This window comes from Lepus europaeus, chromosome 23 (assembly GCF_033115175.1).
Source record: "Lepus europaeus isolate LE1 chromosome 23, mLepTim1.pri, whole genome shotgun sequence".
NCBI classification, from domain to species: Eukaryota; Metazoa; Chordata; class Mammalia; order Lagomorpha; family Leporidae; genus Lepus; species Lepus europaeus.
This window is the reverse complement of record NC_084849.1, coordinates 30,136,274-30,152,639: the sequence shown is the minus strand read 5'-3', so window position 1 is coordinate 30,152,639 and position 16,366 is coordinate 30,136,274. Positions and strand designations below refer to the sequence as shown.

At 43.5% G+C, this 16,366-nt stretch overlaps 1 protein-coding gene across 10 annotated transcripts in view; it reads left to right on the top strand.

Annotated features, from left to right (window-relative positions):
- The first annotated feature begins 3,890 nt into the window (after nucleotides 1–3,890).
- Nucleotides 3,891–16,366, top strand: part of LOC133752191 (zinc finger protein OZF-like) — a 50,361-nt gene continuing 37,885 nt past the window's right edge. For all 10 annotated transcript variants that reach the window (XR_009864903.1, XR_009864899.1, XR_009864901.1 and 7 more), the window contains exon 1: nucleotides 3,891–4,109. The gene's annotated coding sequence lies outside the window, so the exon portion shown is untranslated. The remainder of the gene's footprint in view (nucleotides 4,110–16,366) is intronic.

Here is a 16,366-nt window from a genome sequence, read left to right as displayed (position 1 = left end):
GCTACTCTGCACAGAGCAGGTAGCAGCACAAGCCAACCTGCAGAGCTGTGCCTGAGCCGTAACCCCATTGTCTGTGTGAGTGTGTGTGTGTGTGTGTGTGGCCCAGTGTGAGTGAATCTCTGGATCTCCTCGCATTTGGAGTCAAAGAGCCAGCCTGCTAGCTTTTGCTACGTGGCACAAAGCAACAATGGGATCAAGAGGCCAGTGGAGCTAGTGTTGCTGTCCTGCAGCCATGTCTGACCAGCCAATATGCCATCTCACCTCCTTGCCTGGAGTCCTTATCAGCCTGCTGCCAGACCTGATGGCAGAGCCAGACCAGGCCTCTCAACAGGGGACCTCTCCAACTTTTTGCCTGTTGCCCGCCTGGAATCTTGAGCCTACTGCCTAGAGAGATAACCTTCCCACAGCTTCCCACCTGTAAGTGACTGGTCCAAGTTCCGTCCCTGCTGAGACACTGAACTCTGGACACTGGACACTCCCCGAAGGAGAAACACATTCATGATAGTGATGCGAGCCTAGATAAACGTAGAAAACCAATGTTATGTATTGAATCTTTTGCTGTACTTGTATTGTTTATTGTGATAGTACTTAAGATTACTTTAATAGAGTTTGTTGTGACTTGTGGTATAATAATATTGATTGCCTAGCTGATAAGTGATATTGTTAAGATTGGGTAGATGTATTAAATTAAGTAGTTAAGTGGTTAAGTCAAGTAGTTAAGTGGTTAAGTAGTTGAGTAGTTAAATAGTTAAGTCACATTAAATAATAGTGTTAAGTTTAGTGATGAGTGTATTAAATAGGATAGATTGATGAGTATATTGATACTGATAAGTGTATTGACCCCAATGAGCATACTGATGAGTAGAGTGATATAAACCCCCTGGTGTGTCCCCAGTGTGTGAATAATAAAATTGGAAAAGACAGTCTTGTGTCCGTGTGTTCCTTTCTTCCCAGTGACTTAACAACTCATACGTCACACTTGCTACTGTTGAGCTACATAAAGTAGGCACTCACAACAATTTTTTTATTCTAGTTATTGAAGATTTATTTATTTGAAAGAAAGAGTTAACAGAGAGACAGAGACTCACACACACATAAACACACACACATACAGAGAGCGAGAGAGAGAGGTCTTCCACCCACTGGCTCACTCTCCAAATTGCTGCAATGGCCAGACCAGAGCTAGGGCAATCTGATACTAGGAGCCTGGAGCTTCTTCCAGGTCTCCTATGTGGGTGCAGGGGCCCAAGAATTTGAACCATTTTCCACTGCTTTCCTAGGCCATTGAAGAGAGCTGGATCAGAAGTGGAGCAGCCAGGACTCAAAATAAGCACCCATATGGAATGCTGGCACTGCAGGTGGCAGCTTTACCTGAACCACAGCACCAGCCCCAGAATTAACCTATTATTACTGATAAATATTAATGTACTGAAAACATCTTGTCCTTTAAATAATAGAATACAAATTAAACTTTACATGTGAATTTCATTCTGACTTCATATACTATGGTTAAGTGTTGAAATCCTGTTCATTCTACCTTGTAGATCTCACTGTAATGCTTTACTTCTTCTTTGTTCCCACTGCCACAGTACCTATTAAATTTCCTGTTATAGACCCATTATTTGACCTCCCTGCCTTTTGTCTTCCTTACCTTGGTGTCCAAAACCTTTTGTGATTCAGTCCACTCTCCCTGCCTATATTTGGTTGCTCAGTGTCTCTTACTACAATTTCTGGGGAAATCAAATGGCTGCTAGTTCTTTTCACACATCACACAAAAGATTGCTCAATAAATGATTAATAAATAAATGAATAAAATGCCTTACATAGCCAGGGTGAACATTTAATCTGATTGGCCCTGGATAGTTCCTGTTTATGCACTTCAACCCTGTGTAGTTATTATTATATTCCTTTTATGATCAAATTTGTCTCAAAACAACAAATTATATATTCACCCAATTGTGACAGTCATTAAATAGATTTCTATTTCCTTGTCTCCTCTACTTGGAAGTTCTTGGGGGTCAAAATCTTTTTTATTTTTTATCCTCATTTATGTATTCAACTAAGGGACTGACTCTGTCAAGATGCTGAGTTTTAATGTTCAAGCAAACAAGCTTCTTGCCTCATGAAGTTTTCAAGCTGTCAAGAAACAACAATCTACACAAAGAATATTAACTGATATAGGAAATACTAGTACAAAGTCAATGGGTAGAGTTAAGCATTCTGGGGGCTGATGCTGTGGGTAAAGACACTGCCTCCAGTGCCGGCATCTCATATGGCTCTGGTTCAAGTCCCAGCTGCTCCACTTCCAATCCAGCTCTCTGCTATGGCCTGAGAAGGTGGTAGAAGATGGCCCAAGTGTTTGGGCCCCTGCATCCATGTGGGAGAACCAGAGGAAGCTCCTTGCTCCTGGTTTTGGATTAGCACAGCTCTGGTTGTTGTGGCCTACTGAGTAATAAACCAGTGGATCTCTCTCTCTCTCTCTCTCTCTCTCTCTCTGTCTCTGCCTCTTCTCTTTCTGTGTAACTCTGACTTTCAAAAAAAAAAAAGAAAGAACACACATATATCTAAGAATGCATAATATTTATATGTTATCTTGATGTTAAGCATAAGAAAAAATGACCATGGAATAATAGCAACTTTGCATATCCTATCTTTTTTAAGATAAGTTATAATTCTATGTGATTCTCTACAGTGTAGATTACTGTTGTAGGTACTCTTCCTCTCTCTCACTGTTTTTTTCTGAATGAGAAATCTATGATTTAAAAACAGAGTCTCAAGGAAAAGGAAGATTTCTTAAACCAATATTAGGTTTCAGTTGGCCTTTAACCTAGACTTTTTTTGTTAAAGCTTTTATTTAATGAATACAGTTTTCATAGGTACAACTTTGGGAATATAGTGATTTTCCCCCCATACCCACCCTCCCTCTCTCACTCTTATCCCACCTCTTACTCCCCCATCCCATTCTTCTTTAAGATTCATTTTTAATTTACTTTATATATAGAAGACCAACTCTATACTAAGTAAAGATTTCAACAGTTTGCCACATACCTGTCAGCGATGTAAGAAATACTGTTTGAGAACATGTTTTGCAGTTAATTCTCATAGTACAACTCATTGAGGACAGAGGTCCTACATGGGGAGTAAGTGCACAGTGACTTCTGTTTACATAGACTTTTAACGATATTGCCATGGTCAAATACTAAACTTTTTCTACCTCAGTTTTGTCTTTGTGAACTCCTGATAATACTGTCTCCGGGATTAATCTAAGGTATAAATAATACAATGTAAGGAATTCTCAGAAGGTACTCAGTAATGTTAGTTCTGTATCCAATTCCCCTGTTTATTTCTGTATTTGGTGACTTAAGAATACTGTGAAATGATTTGCAAGGAACTATAAGTATCAATAAAACACAAATTAAAATTATTTTCTCAAATCTGGATGTTAAACTATGCCCTCTGCACCTCTGTTAAAAGTTAAACTGTATTCATGGTCATTTATTACTTAAGAGTCGTTTCCATGAACAAAGCAGCAAGTAAGATTTTTCTGGAAGGAGACAGAGTTTCTGAAGGAGCAAGGATTTGGGTGTCAGTTAGCAGCGGTGGGTGTCACTGTTTAAGATTTTGGTTCAGGAAAGACGGAGCACCAACTGATCTTTGAGATTTTTGGGGTGGGAAGGAAGGGAAGGAGGGATATAAACAAAAGCAGATGCCCTGTTCTCCTGTCTGTCTCCATCTGCTGCAGACAGAAGCCCTTGGGGAGGCCCATCTGGTCTCTTTGGGAAAGCCCCGGCCTGGACTCCATTTCCCAGAGTGCTAGGTGAGCTGATGTACTACGTGCTCCGAGTGCGCATGCTCCAAGTTTGGGCCCGAGGAAGTGCGTTGGGCGCTCTGAGTCAGCTCTACATGGCCGCACTGCTGCTTCTCCTGCGTTCGCTGCTTCTCGTGCCGGCAGTCACCAACCCAGCAGTTTGAGCGCACAAAGCCCCAGCCTGCCACCCGCTGCGTCTGTGCTTCAGCTTCTGCCGCCTGTGGGTCCCACGTGCCGGGGACTTTTCCTGCCCCCACACGCCGCTTCACTCCACGTGTGACCTGCTCCGGGGCTTTGCACGGCAAGTATGGAGGGAATGTGTTTGTGGGGCAGGGGTTTGGTGTGAGGTGGCTGGCGGCTCCCAGACGGGGCTCCCTGGTTTCTTAGCGATCCTGGCAGCTTTTCCTGGCAAGGCTGGGGATGGGGCCCTGGCTGCCCTGTCTCCCACTGCCGCTTCCCAGCCCCCAGCGCCCAGCCAGTCCGGCCGGCTACTTTGCTCCAATTTTCCTGAATGTGCTTTATTTAGTGGTTACAAGAGAAGGCACCGGTGGGGGAAATTAAACAAGCAGGGCCGGCGAGAGGACAGCGAAGGAAGGCAGAGATTCCAGTTCTCTACATTTAAATAAGCTCAGTTCCCACTTTGGGTGGGTCGCTGAATGCCTTCAGGCTGAGCCTCTGGCTGTGTCCCCAGGGTGCTTCTGGCGGGGCGGGGCTTGGAAGCCTAAAGCCTGGAGCCTGGGGCAGCAGGGGGCTGGGGAAGGAGGATCAGGCTAGGATCTGCTCCAGGGACCCCATCCTGCTTCTTATTGATTGGCCTGTGGGGTCCCTGGCGACTGCATCTGGCAGCTGTGGTCCTATGTGTTTGGCTTTTTCCCGATGGGAGCAGCGTGAAGGGCGTGCAGTAGCTTTGTGGATTGATCCCTCTTCGTTAAGTTAACAGACTTTTTTCAGTCTGGAGTTTGAGGCCATGGAAGCGTAGTTGATGATTTATTTGGCTGCTTTATGATTTCTGTCTTCAGCCTTTCTTTGTTCTCCTGTTAGCAAGGATGTCAACTGTTATCTGCCACTGATCCCTTTGCAAAATCAGAAGTGAACTGAAGTTAATGCAGATCTGTGTGTGTCAATAACGTGGAGTTAGTTTAATCTGGATTTGCATAAAGTGGAGAACTATAAAAAGCATACATGCAAAACAATAACACTCTCTGCCCCGTTCTTTACAGTAACCTTGCCAAGCTGACTATCTTAAGTCCATATAGTTTTAATTAAGAGGGCCTTGTCCGCCGGCACCGCAGCTCAATAGGCTAATCCTCCGCCTAGCGGCGCCGGCACACCGGGTTCTAGTCCCGGTCCGGGCGCCAGATTCTGTCCCGGTTGCCTCTCTTCCAGGCCAGCTCTCTGCTGTGGCCCGGGAGTGCAGTGGAGGATGGCCCAAGTCCTTGGGCCCTGCACCCCATGGGAGACCAGGAGAAGCACCTGCCTCCTGCCATCAGATCAGCGCGGTGCCATTGGAGGGTGAACCAACAGCAAAGGAAGACCTTTCTCTCTGTCTCTCTCACTGTCCACTCTGCCTGTCAAAAAAAAAAAAAAAAAGAGGGCCTTGTCTTACTTTGGGTTCTGTGTTTAAGCCCATGACACTTTTGACATGGGAGGATACTAGTTCCACATTTTCATAATCACTGTGTTCTCTGGAAATATCCATGGAAGTCACTAATGTGAGGAGGCTAAGAAGAGGAAAAACAAAAGTGTCCCTTTCCCCCCAGAGATTGCCCACATAATGGAGTAGAAGATGTGGCCTTGAAAACTATTGCTGACTGACTTTTAGTGTAATGGAGTTTTCACATAAATAATTTTGAGTGATTCAAATGTTCTATTAGAATGGTGTTGTCACCAGATTACTAATTTATGAAACTCATTTAGAATAATGCAGCCATCTGGGAAGTAAAACTAGAAAGTGACTCGTAAGTAGAGCCTCAAACACTGTTTGGGACTCCCATGTGGGTGGCAGGGACCCAAGTTTTGGGCTATCTTCTGCCTTTCCCAGGCATATTAGTAGGGAACTCGATTGGAAGTGGAGCAGCTGAGGCTTGAACTGGTGCTCATATGAGATGTTGGCATTGTGGGAGGTAGCTTAACACATTGCGCTACAATACTAGCCCATCAATAGACATTTTGGGTGGAATCAGTGGCTATGAAAATGCACAACCTAAAGTTACAAGGGAAGTGGAAAGAAGTTTCTTCTAACTGCAGTTGGTTCCAGGGGCCTTTATTGCACATCAGCTCTGACTGGGCCAGTAAGTGAAGAGTAAGAAGTCAGAACCTTAGTTAATATTCTACTCTAAATCAGGGATGGGGAACATCCAGCCTGTGGGCCATTTAGGGTCCATGAAATCATTTGTTCTGGACCTGCCAAGGCAACTGCATGTTGGATTGGATAATCAATCTACAGCATGCTAATTTTTAATTCAGTAATTTTGTATAGTCCATGAATGATGTTATAAATCTCCAAATGGCCTTGGCAGAAAAAACATTCCCACCCCTGCAAAATGTTAATGGTAAATCCAAGGCAACTTACAAATCTGTTTAAGAGTGAATGAATAGCTACAATTACCAATCCTGTGAAAGACACTTCTAGACAACACATTCCAGACATCGGTTATGTTTCTACACACTGCCAGAGATGCCAGGCATGTTGTTGAAATGGCTTTATTCCTTCTTAGAAAACAGAAGTGGGAATCCTGTGTGATGAGATAGGCATGTGCATCAAAAATAATGTTGCTGTCATTAGCTCATATAGAATCTGTTTCTGGAAACAGTGTTAGGTTGCATATGGAGATGCATGTTTGTGCATGTATACAATTTATACCAACTCGTATGTACAGATGTTATTTTCTGTATGCACATTATGTAGAAAGAAGAGACAATGCACATGTGAAGAAATTGCATAGCTCAAAACTGTTCTTTGCATGTATATGAGGCCTGCCATGAGTGGTGCTGCTTTAAAATATAGATTCCTCCACCTACTCTACTGGGTGACTTGGCTTTGCAAAGTTCATTTGCCATGAAATATTATATTTGAAGGTTTTATAAGTCTTTTTCTTTGCTTAACTTGGGTGCATTTCACCCAGAATGTGTACAGACCCAAGTCAGCTATGTATAGACAACAAGAAGCTGTCTGACTTTTCTGAGTGACCATGGAGTGTTGCTGCTGCCCAGTGGTTCTTAAAGCCTGTGGTGGCTCTTGGCTGAGCATCTGTAAGCCAGAAAGATGGAGTCTGTACCACATGGAGTTTCCATATTTTTCTCTGCATTTTTTCCCCCTTCTTTCTCTTTGCTGTTTCTGCTGGTCTGCAAAGGGGATGATTCCCCAGCAATAGTCATTGCCTTGATCTAAAATGCTACTTGGCCTGCCTTCTTAGGAAGACTATTTATTGTGTGACAGTGGGCATTGAAAGAGACTGATTGGTCACCTTCAAGGTGGACAACTTGTCATGCGTTCATTCCAACCCTTTGGCAGTGGAGTGAATGACACTACATTAGCAAATGTAGGTTTCTAAGGAATTTGATAGAGGAAAGGGGCTGAAGACACTCATCCATCCCTCATTTCATTGCTTTTCTTGTTATACTTCTCTAGTCTTGGGATCATTTTCAGGTTTTTCCATTAATTCACATCCAGTAGACTGTATGTGATTCTATTTCCCTACTCTCAGCCCTTGTTGACATCAGGCTATTCTTCAGAGAAGGGCAAAGTGTTTTCAGTCACCATGAAGCATTTTAAGTAGTTGTGTTTTCCTTGTGACTGCAGGACTAACAAGCTGACTTCTCTTGGGACCTAACAGGTTTGCTGTGTGCTTATCCTGGGGCTCACATTTAGCACCTAAAAATGTTTTCCTGTGTGACTGCTTCATATTTCACATTCTTTGTTGTGGAAAAGCTTTTCTCATGTTCTCAGCGCCTGGTTGGGCTACCTCTTCCCATAGTGGAAACTTAAGGACATTTTTTTGGCACTTGGAGACTCAGATTGCTGAGTGTAGTGATCTTCTGCATTCATTTAATCAGAAAATGTGTTTTAAAATATTTGGTCTGAGGGTAAGCAAGGCAGCTTTCCTGGATCCTGGTGAGAGCTGATGAACTGATGGTGTTTTCCAACCCACATTATGTTCTGAGACTTACTTCATTTTATTTTCTTCAGAAAACTATATCTGAGCTTTGCTCTCCCCCTTCTGAAATTCTTGTGCTTCCATCATGTTTATAACCACAGACATGAGTACATTTTTTTCCTTTTCTTTATGATGCTGAGATGAGCAATGGAGACGATTCAGCTCTCTCCCCTGTCAGCACAGGCTGACTCCTTGAATTAGGCACTGGGATAACTTGGCTGCACCAAAAAGCTTCTGCTTACACTCAGCATAATTTTTCTTTCTTTTTTTTTTTTTAATTATTTTTAAAGATTTATTTATTTGTTTGGAAGGCAGAGTTACAGAGAGGCAGAAGCAGACAGAGAGGTCTTCCATCGGCTGGTCCACTCCCCAACAGCCACAATGGCCAGAGTTGGGATGATCTGAAGTCAGGAGCTTCTTCCAGGTCTCCCACATGAGTGCAGGGGCCCAAGGACTTGAGCCATCTTCCACCACTTTCCCAGGCCACAGCAGAGAGCTAGACCGGAAGCGGAGCAGCCAGGACCCAAACTGGTTCCACATGGGATGCCGGCGCCACAGGCAGCTGCTTTACCTGCTTATGTCACAGTGCCACCCACTCTTTCAGTTCTTAATTCAAGAAGCCAGAAATTATTTCTTTTGGTAGAAATTCTTCCTGAGACAGCCTATATGCTAGAAAGTACAAAAGTTATAGTTCTGCTTCAGCCAATCAGGGAGTATGTTCAATGTAGCTTGAACAAATTCCCAACATCTCTTTAGACATCATCACCTTTTAAAAAGTGACTTCAACAATCACTATGCTTTCATCATTCTCCAGTTGTGCTCTGAAAAGTGTTTCTCATATTTAAACACCCATTTAAATGATCTCTATCACCTCCTTCACTTCACTCCTTAAAAAAAAAAAAAAATAGTCCACAAAATTAAACTTGTCAGCACTCTGATTTCATTTGCACAAAAACAAGCTCTTTAGAAAATGGAAACTCTATCAACCAAAACAGCAACAACCTTTCTTTTTGAAAGACAGAGAGATCTCCATATGCTGACACTCCCCAAATGTAACAGCTGGGACTGGTCAGAAATAGAGCTAGGGGGCCAGCACTGTGGCACAGTGGGTTAAAGCCTTGTCCGAAAACACCGGCATCCCATATGGGCACCAGTTTGAGACCCGGCTGCTCCACCTCCGATCCAGCTCTCTGCTATGGCCTGGGAAAGCAGTAGAAGACGGCCCAAGTCCCTGGGCCCCTGCACCTGCGTGGGAGACCCGGAAGAAGCTCCCAGCTTCGTTGCAGCCAATTGGGGAGTGAACCAGTGGATGGAAGACCTCTCTCTCTCTCTCTGTAACTCTGACAGGAAAGGAGAGGAGAGTAGAGGGGAGAGGAGGGGAGGGGAGGGGAGGAAAGAAAAAAGAAAAAAGCCAGGACTTGAACCTAAGCATTCCAACATGGAATGTGGCATTCACTCCTTTATGTATATATAATATATATATATATATATTATGTATATGTGTATATATCATGTATATACACATATACATAATACATATAATTGTATTACATGTATTTGAAAGGCAGAGAAAGAGGGTGAGAGATCTTTCATCTGCTGGTTTACTCTCCAAATGCCCACAGCAGTCATGGCTGGGTCCCTCAACTACTTGGGCCATCACTGCTGCCTCCCAGGGTGCATATTAGTGGAAAGCTAGAAGTAGAAGCAAAGCTAAGACTGGAACCGAGGTACCCCAATATAGGATGCAGTCATCCCAAGTCTTAACAGCTGCATCAAACTCTCACTCCCAGCACGTTTTTTAAAAATCATCTATTATATACTTAGAGCTAAAGAGGGTACCTACAAAAAGAAAAGCCCAAACCGGGTTCTTAAGTTTATGATCTTGTTCAGAAAATGACTTGTACCAGAAACATAAAAAACATGAGGGCCGGCGCCGTGGCTTAACAGGCTAATCCTCTGCCTTGCGGTGCCGGCACACCAGGTTCTAGTCCCGGTTGGGGCACCGGATTCTATCCCGGTTGCCCCTCCTCCAGGCCAGCTCTCCGCCATGGCCCGGGAAGGCAGTGGAGCATGGCCCAAGTGGTTGGGCCCTGCACCTGCGTGGGAGACCAGGAGAAGCACCTGGCTCCTGGCTTCAGATCAGCGAGATGCGCCGGCCGCAGCGGCCATTGGAGGGTGAACCAACGGCAAAAAGGAAGACCTTTCTCTCTCTCACTATCCATTCTGCCTGTCAAAAAAAAAAAAAAAAAAAAAGATACAGTGTGTGTCTAGGAGAAGTGCTACCATAAATTTAGAGCTCCCCCCAAAAAAACCTAGAGAGAAATTTCCTATTTCTCTATATAAATCAAATGTTTGTGTTATTTGATCATACTGCCCATTACAAAATATCATTTTTGCTACCATCCACTGAAATTAGTTGGCCTACCAGCAATTCTCCCTCCATCATTTCTTTTAAACAGATTTCCCTGTTAATCTGTCACATTCATGGAGGTTATAATTTATGTATTAGGCAAAATTTTCCAGTCTTCCTTTTCCCTGCACCCCCTGTAAAGGCATCTCCAGAAGATGTGTGGTCAGGAAATAAGAGTTAAGGAAGACAAAATTAATTCTGCTTTCCAAATCTTCAGTAAACGGTCTGGTACACAGATAAATGAATAATCCTGGGATGCTCCACAAACTTGCTATTAGACTTGCTGCTCTCTACTGTCACTAAATGAATTAGCATAGTTGATGGTGACCTCGCGTTCCAGCGCTGGTGGGTTGAGTCTGCCGCTGGTGTCCCGAACTTGGGCTCCCATGCTCTCCACGCAGGTCCACTGTGAATCACTAGTTCCGGAAGAGTTTCTGCTGCTGTTTCTTCCCCTACTCTTCCTTGACCCTGCAGTATCTCCACTTTTATTAACCTGTGTGTCTTGCTGAACTATCAATGTGCTCCCTGCCTATTCCACCATCTTGCCGCTCTCACTCAGCATAATTTTTCACTAAAAGGCATCCTAAAATCAACCTGCCTTGAAAACCTCTCCTCTGTTATTTTGAAATATGCTGTGAGTGTGTCTTTTATGTGAATGTCTGTAAGCTGGAGACTTCCCACTTGGAACAGAAGGCTGCTGAGGGACAGCACAACTGTAGCCTGGCTCTGTTGTTTGGATGTGGCTTCTTTTTCACCCCCCCCCCCCTTTTTTTTAGTACATTTTAAAATTTTTACTTTAAATTTTTACTTTAAAGGCAGATTTACAGAGAAAGAAAGAAGGCTGAGGATCTTGCATCTGCTGCTTCACTCCTCAAATGGCCACAGTGAACAGGGCTGGGCACGTTAATAGCCTGGATCCTAGGACTCCATCCATGTCTTTTATGTGATGCATGATCCATGGATGGCCCTAAAAGTGGTTTTTTAAAGAAGCTTATTTATTTGAAAGGCAGAATTGAAGAGAGGGAAAGACACCCTCCTCCACACACACACACACACTCAGAGAGAGGGAGAGAGAGAGAGAGAGGGAGATCAATCTTCTTCCATCCACTGGTTCACTTCTTCAGTGACCACAGTACTAAGTGCTGAGGATTCATTCAAGTTTCCCTTGAAGGAGGAGGGATACAAGTACTTGGGCTATTCTGTGGTGCTTTTCCAGGCTCATGACTAGGGAGCTGGATTAGAAGTAGGGTAACTAGGACATGAACCACAGCCCATGTTGAATCCAGTGTCACAGGCAGTGGCTTTACCTAAGATTCCACAATGCTGGCCCCACATATGCTGGCAACATATTTAAGGGATATTAGAAGGCCTGCGTATTGCCATTAGATGGCGTTCAGCCCTGTCTTTCTGAGCCATTTTGAAATAAGTAACATTTCTGCAGCAGTCCTGTAGACTGCTCCAAAGGGAGTGTGCTTCAGTGGCATGAGGGGCAGTGATGCAGAAAGGAGGTGAGGGGAAGGCCAGAAGGGAGATCGGGAAGTATTCAAAAGCACAGATAAGACATAGGTCATTTGTGCAGATTGCCAAAATTAAACTTCTATCTTTTAGGCTTTTAGGTTTTTTTTTTTTTTTTAAATTTAGGGTTAATTTCTAAAATAATTTGATATAGTTGACTCACTTTTCAGTATTCTTACATTGCTATTTCTATAAGCAGTAGAGAACTGGTGTAATTAAATGTAAAAAGACAATCCTAAATAAACAGCATGCAACAGAATTTTGTAGGAAAGGGTTGAATATGGCTGTGTGTGTGTCCTTTGCTAGGAGCAGAAGTTTTATGATTGCATCTGAGGTCACTGAAATCAGTTTTATGGAAACACTGACCACTTTCACTGCTGCAGTTACTCCTGACTCACACTCCACATTCCTGTGCAAATAGTCCACCTGTGAGCACAGTCAAAGGGGGTGCAGACCTGGAATAATGCACATGTGCCCTTTGCTTAAACTAGCGGATTGATAGACTGGAGTTCTTTATTTCAGTTTTCATTTTGTGTGTGTGTGTAGAGTGAAATACAGCAATTTGGGTTAAGTGTATAAGAGAAGTTGCTTGTAAAAAGAGGTTCCTTGGGGATGCATAACTCTCTATGAATGGGACTGAAATAATCACCTTTGATTGTCCCTTCTTGAGGTAGTTCCTGATGGTCATTGCTCAGAGAAATAATATTTATAGTCCAATTATGAGTAGTCCATGTATGTTTTACAGTCAAAGTGTTAACAGATATGTTTTCCAAAGCCTTTAAAATAAAGGAAGGGAACTTTACAACAAAAGAGAAGGTTGGCATGGTCTGCTATCTTGGGCTAGAATCTGTGCCTTTATTACCCCCTTAGCACTCTGGCTAACTCCTGTTTTGTGCATCTCTTTGTGGTGGTTCTTTTTAGGCCACTCCTGTGTCCAGATTCCTGAATGGGTGACACAATCTTTGGCCAGGATGCTGGTCTGTTCCCTCAGCCTAAATGTGAGTTGGCTAGTTTTTGTACCCACTCCAGGGTCAAGGGGGCCCAGAACTGCCCATGACTGGTGTTGTCTTCTTGCTCACTCCAGAGATGGACTCTGCACAGGTTCCAAGTGGCTTTGCTTGGGCCTCTTTCCTTGGTCTCCCTAGTGACCAGGCTGATTCTTAGGTAGGCAGGAAACCTGTTGATTCACATCAGCCTTTGGAACAATGTCTTCTCATCTGTGATGAGATCTCAAAACCATTCAAGAAGGGGTGTTATTTTATACTAAGATGTATCTATATAGAAGTAGGTATCACTGAGGACTGTGTGTCTTCAGGATCAGTTGAACTCACCCAGGCCTGGATGGAGTTCCAGAGTCCTGGCTTCAGGCTGGTGCATTCCCGGCTGTTGTGCGCATTTGGAATGTACCAGCAATGGAAATCTCTCTCCTTCTCCCTCTTCTTCTCTCCCTGCCTATCAAATGAAATGAAAAAATAAATGGATAAAATTGGGGGAAAAATGTTGTTCCTTGTGTCCTAAGGGGGAAAAATTACATTTACTGTATGTAGAACTCATTTTACAGTTTGCAAATATTCATAAATCTCAACTTAAAGGCTGCTTGACCACTTCTGTCTGGGCTGGCTACTTTAGCTCCCATTCTGGGATCCATCTCCTTCCATCATCTGTAGTTCAATGTGAGTGCTCATAAACCACAAAAATGCCTCCCAACTTTTTATTCTTGTGTTCTTTATACATAGCTTGGCCATAATCTCACTTTCTTTAGCAGCATGCTAATTCCTAAGATGTGTCATGGGCAAGGAGACAGTGAGGTCATTGATTTTTCTCCAAGTGTTCCCCATCACAGGTTTATTTTATGAAGTTTATTCTGGGTAGTTGGTAGACCTTGGCTGGATCTGAAGTTGGGATGCAGAGGTTGCTGTTAGAGAAATAGGGCTGTCACTGGCCCTTCCACTGTGCCCCAACCTGCAACTGATGCCTGCCTTGGGATTCTGTTTTTAGAGTGCTGGGATGAGGCAGTAGTGACACAGTAAAAGACAAAAAATCTTTTAATTTTTAAACAGTTTTATTTTTATTAATATAAAGAGAACAGATTCCATATTTTTCATGGATACAATTCTAAGAACATAACCATACTTCCTTACCTATTTCCCCCTTCTTCCTTTCTGTTTTTAAGGATTTACAAAGTTGGCTTTTATTCTTAACCTAATGTTTACAATCTCAACTCTAGCCTTCCTGTCCATTTGTTCCTTCTTTCAATCTAGTACTTTAGATGTTTAGATTTTTCCTTTCTTTCCTCTGTATTTTTGATTACTCCCAGTTCCACAGAAGGAATAATGGATAATTATCATGAACTATTGATTCAAATACAGGAATACTATCTAGTATGCAATATAGAAAAAAAAGATTCAATTTTTTAAATGATTTATTTATTTGAAAGAGTTACACAGAGAGAGGAGGAGAGGCAGAGAGAAAGAGATAGGTCTTCCATCTGATGATTCACTCCCCAGTTGGTTGCAATGGCCAGAGATGTGCTGATCTGAAGCTAGGAACCTGGAGCTTTTAGATCTCCCACATGGGTGCAGGGGCCCAACCACTTAGGCCATCTTTCATTGTTTTCCCAGGCCATAGCAGAGAGCTGGATCAGTAGTGGAGCAGCTGGGACTCCAAACAGTGCCCACAGGGGTTGCTGGCACTGCAGTCACAGAACTGACTATGTCACAGAACTGACCCACGCATTGATTTTTTTGTTTTGTTTTGTTTTGTTTTTGGACAGGCAGAGTTAGTGAGAGAGAGAGACAGAGAGAAAGGTCTTCCTTCCACTGGTTCATCCCCCAAATGACCAGCGCGCTGTGCTGATCTGAAGCCAGAGGCAGGTGCTTCCCCCTGGTCTCCCACACAGGTGCAGGGCCCAAGAACTTGGGCCATCCTCCACTGCCTTCCCAGGGTGGAAGAGGAGCAACCAGGACAGAACCGGTGCCCCAACCAGGACTAGAACCCGGTGTGCCAGCGCCGCAGGCTGAGGATTAGCCTACTGAGCCACAGCACAGGCCCCTGCATTGATTTTTAAGTTACTTGTAATTTCTTTTTCTTTTTTAAAAGTTTATTTGTTTATTTGAAAGGCAGAGTTACAGAAAAGGAGAGGCAGAGGCAGAAAGAGATCTTTCCTCTGGTCATTCACTGCCCCAAATGACCACAATGATCAGGCAGGCCTAAACTGATGCCAGGAGCTAGGATTACATCCACGTCTCCCATATGGAAAGAGGGACCCGAGCACCTAGGCCATCCTCTGCTTCTTTCTGAGGCTCATTAGCCAGGACTGGATTAGAAGTGAAGTAGGCACCCATATGGAATCCAGCACCGCAGGTGGCAGCTTTACTTGCTAAGCCACAGTGTCAGCTCCAGATTCCATTTTAACAAAAGACAATACAGAATTCTTCTAGATGACTTTTCCCCATGGCTACACCAATAGGAATTCATTTCTTGTTATAATGTGACCCTGATGAATTAGTTCCATGTTCTCTGATTAACATTCTCTGTTGGTTGAGGAGGCTGGCAGGTTGGGAGACCAGGGAAAGAGTACCTATTTTGTGTTTACTTGTGCTGAGCTTCAGGGAGGCTATTCAGGAAGTTTGTGAGCAGGAAAACTGAGGTTGGAGGTGTGAAACAAGGCAGCATAGAGGGTAAATATAGAGGAAATAAGTGCAAGGCCACATTCAGAGAGAAGTTTGGTAAGAAAGCCAAGTGTGATCAAAGAGCTAAAAAGCAGGAAGGGAAATTTGAAGATAGAGATCAGAAGAAATGGGAAATTGGAAGCATCTGAAGGAATTCTGACCCTGATCACACAGACTTGTTGAAGGTGTGGGGACACAGGCTCTTGCATTCATATTGGTAGGAATGTAATGCAGTAGAGTCTCTTTGGAGGATAACTTGGGAGATCTCTCTACAAAATACTTGAAATGCAAATGTCCCTTAGTATGATTCAATTGTAGAAACTTACCTTACATTAATTTGGTCAAATGCATAAAGACTGTAAGTTGTTTGTAATACTGTTCATGATGGGAATAAAACAGAAGCAACCTAAATGTATATTGATTGGGAATTGATAAACCCGTACAATCCAATGTTAAATATGTAATTGTTCTGAAAAATGATTTAAAGACAGATTGCTTATGTAATGCAAGGTACAGAAAAAATGCCCCCTTCTAAAGAAAAAAAGACACATGGGTATATATCTCATTTTAAATTTTATTTACTGGCCGGTGCTATGGCTCACTTGGCTAATCCTCCGCCTGTGGTGCCAGCACCCCAGGTTCTATCCCAGTTGGCGCGTCGGTTCTGTCCCAGTTGCTCCTCTTCCAGTCCAGCTCTCTGCTGTGGCCCAGGAAGGCAGTGGAGAATGGCCCAAGTGCTTGGGCACTGCACCCACATGAGAGACCAGGAGGAAGCACCTGGCTCTTGGCTTCAGATTGGCGCAGT